The sequence below is a fragment of the Chironomus tepperi genome, unplaced genomic scaffold (assembly GCF_022539635.2).
Source record: "Chironomus tepperi strain 1889 unplaced genomic scaffold, CSIRO-AGI_Ctep_v1 contig_354, whole genome shotgun sequence".
NCBI classification, from domain to species: domain Eukaryota; kingdom Metazoa; phylum Arthropoda; class Insecta; order Diptera; family Chironomidae; genus Chironomus; species Chironomus tepperi.
The window spans coordinates 1657911-1661776 of NW_027226476.1; positions in this window are offsets into that span (position 1 = coordinate 1657911).

The window sequence follows — 3866 nt, forward strand, 5'->3', positions numbered from 1 at the left end:
CAATATCATCAACACAACTCAATTTAATGTCTGCCAAAAGAAATGCGCTCAATTTAACGATTTTGCGAAACAACTTGGGTGCTCGTGCTCATGTATTAGTATTTGTGGCAATTTCGTTATATTCTTGTTCTCGGTCGGTCGTTCGTTCTCTTTCTCACTCACTCAGTTTCAACATTTCTTCTTTTTTGAAAATGCACTCAAACTAATGTTTGTGTATGTTCAACATTGAGTACTCATTCGCCGTCATATCATCCATCCAACCCCCCATGACCTTGAGACAGACAGAAAATAATAAGAATTACATAGACGTAATGTATCTTCTTCTTTTGAATATTAATTTAAGGACTGATGTTCGGGGTTTTCTTTGCATTGCTTCTTTCTTTCTGACGTCTCTACTCTCTGAATGTGCACGAAATTATTATTGAAATGCGATACGCAATTAAGGAATATTTTAAAATAATTACAAGAAAACTTCTTTCTTGGCCTTAGCTGAAATTAAGTTTTTTATTTTTTCCTTTTCCGAGACATAAAACAAGAAGGAATCAAAAAAAATAATGGAAAAGATATGAAAAAGGTCGATACTTTTTCCTTCAAGATGCATCACTTAACGATATGAATACGGCAACAACAGAAGCAATTGTTTGATTGTACAATTGACTTTGCGGATAATATTTCAGTACGAGTATTCTTAAGGAATCTTGGAGCGTCTAGACAGAGTTGGATTACCAATGTAATTGTTGGGATCTCATGGTAAGCTATAGATTACCCATTATGATTCAGAGTTGTCTTATCTTAATGATTTTTAATGGAACCACTGCACTAGTGTTCCGAAAAGAATAGCTTCAGAACCATTGATTCAGTTGGACAATGACTTCTTAGGAATGATGTTTAGGACAGTGGTGAGAAACCTGTGTGCCGCGGTACACTATTGGAAATGTATAGAACCGCATGCCATGTATGATTTCGGCTGATGCTTCTCACCAAGATGTGGCCAAAGGGAAAAGGTTGCCCACCACTGGATTAGAAGATGATTTAAAGAGTCAACGGCAAGCAATGGGAGGCCATGGATCACACTTGATCTGACACCAAGTCAAAGTCACTTCAGTCTTTAACCGGAGTTTTGATCGATTAACATGTTTGTGCCATTCGAGTAAGCCATAGCTTCTTGTCCACTCAGCTACCAACGCTGCATTATAAAAGAATGTATTACAGACACATGCAGTCTGTACTTGACTGAAGAGTAAAAAACTCGAATTGATATGGCAGTTTCCCTGCAGACATACACGACTATATAATCAGCAATTAAAGTTTAAATTGTATCAGTATCAGCAAGTTCCCCAACCCTGCATCATTCTTCAATATTCTTGCTTCTGTCTTGCCATTTTGGCCGCACTTGTTTGTATATTTGCCACGGACTTTTTATCATTATCGTACATCAAACACAAAATATTCTTTATGCAGAATAAGTCTCACTGTCAATGTGTCTCGAAAAAAAAAATATAAAGTCTCGAGTAAAGAGACACAAAAAATTTGAATTTTGGTTTAGGGATTGAAAAAAGTTTCATGCAACAGCTAATGTGATAAGTATACACTACTGCCATTAACTTCATGTTAATGAGATGCTTTTTTTTCTCTCATATTTATTTATAAAATCGTGGGCAGTAATACAGAAATGTTTTAATCCAGACACGACGATGTCAATCTACAATTCTTGTACATATGATAAAATTTTAAATGATTTTCATACAAAAATACTTGAATTGCTGCATGCAAAACAGCTTGAATCGTTCAGACTCATTGCTCTTTATTCTCATATCATTTAATGACTTTGTATCACATTGTTGCGCGTACAAATGAAAAGTAATCATTCAGGTTTAGGCATAAATGTAATTTTTTTGTAAGGATTCAATCAATAAAAGTGATTGGTCATGCTATATCTTTTGTAAACTCCGTTGATTGATGTATGGGGTTAGTTGAAGGTAGGGGAACTTTGGAAGGGTCAAATGTATGTACTTTGTTGTAGACATTTAGATGTTATTTTTTATTATCCGTCTGGTATGTCTTTAATTTATGATTCTTCCAAAAAAATCAACTTCCATAAAATGCTTGAGTATTTATACAGCTGGATGTTAGAATTGGGATGTATTATTATAGATACAACAACAATATTGCATGTTCTAGACCATTTCAATATCCAATTGTTTTTCTTTCTATCCAATTCATGTCTTTGACGAATAAAGAAACTAATGTTTTGACTATTTTTACTTTACATACTTGTCTGTTCATCAACACGGAATATATTCGAAGAGCTGTCGTCATACAATGTTGCCATGATGTAAATATGCAAACTTGTAATTTTCCAGTCAAAGCTTACTTTGAATTAAAATTACGCGCATCAAAGTAGGAACATGAGTGAATGTAAATATTATGAAACAACAAAGTATGTTGTGACTTGAAACTTTTTAATTTCAACTTTCTTCGATGTGAATGTGCTACTTCAAAGATTGCTTTGAGAATTTATTTTAGACATTAAGCCTACGTAATTTGAGATTTTAAGTTACAAAGGAATTTGATAGTTTAAATAGTTGCAGACCCCTTTTGATAGTCACAAACCCCTCGTGACAGTTACAGATCCACTTTTGATTGTTGTAAACCCCTTTTGATAGTTACATGTCCCGTCTTGATAGTTACATACCCCTTTTCATAGTCGCAAACCCCTTTTAATAGTTAAAAGTCCCTCTTGATAGTCACAAACCCATCATAATAGTCGCAAACCCCTCGAGATTGTTGTAAATCTCTTTTGATAGTTAAATGCCCCTCTAGATAGTTACAGACTCCTTTAAGTCGTTATAAACTCGTTTTGATAATCAAAGACACCTTTGGATAATCACAGACTCTTTTTGATAGTTACAAACCCCCTTGAGATTCAACCCTGCATACAAACACAAGATGTCCTTCCATAGAAACTTGCAGATTTTAAGATTTGCATTTACCTTTTCAATAATTTTAATTTACGATTAGAATGAAGAAAATTGAATAATTTTGACAGATTCTAAACCCTCTTTAAGACATGAACAATCTAACCCTAAGACATAAAATGTTTCATCCACAGCTAGTTTATGCTAAATAAGGTTTAGTATTGTTTACCTTTCTTCTCATTCCTTGAGGGGTTCAAATACCATAAGTACATACATATGCCGAAAATCACGTGTGTTAAAATGTATAGAATGATGTCTTGAATTTCAATCATGCTGAAAATATTTAAGTATGTAGTCACAATAAAAAAAATCATTTAAATTTATAAAATGTAAACCTCGTTTGAAATTTATTTATTTCTTTTTTATGTTTTTATTTTATTTTATTTTATGTAAGAAAATTTATGATTCGTCTTAATATCTAATCATTTCTACTTACTTACAAAATCTTAATCACAGATTTTATATTACATGAGAGTTTCGTTTTTAAAGGATTTCCAAAAAATCTATTCACTTTTTTTCTTGAATAATGATTCATTTTTTCTTTTTTCAAAAAGTATCGAGCATAACATTTATGTCACTTAACAAGGAAAATTAATAAAATTAATTTATATATAAAAATAAGTAGTTCAAATGCTTACAATGGGGTCGATCATAAATGACGTCAAATGTTTTTTGAGGGCAGTAAGGATATGATGGAGATTTATAGACAGTTTAATTAGCGATATTCACTAGTATGGTGCCGATATAGTATAGTACTACTAGTGTAGAATATGTAGTACTACTATAGTACTACTATAGAATAGTACTACTAGTAGAGTATATTAAAGTATAGTATATTGAACTATAGTCAATATGAGCTAAATTAGTCAAAACTAGCCATACTAGATA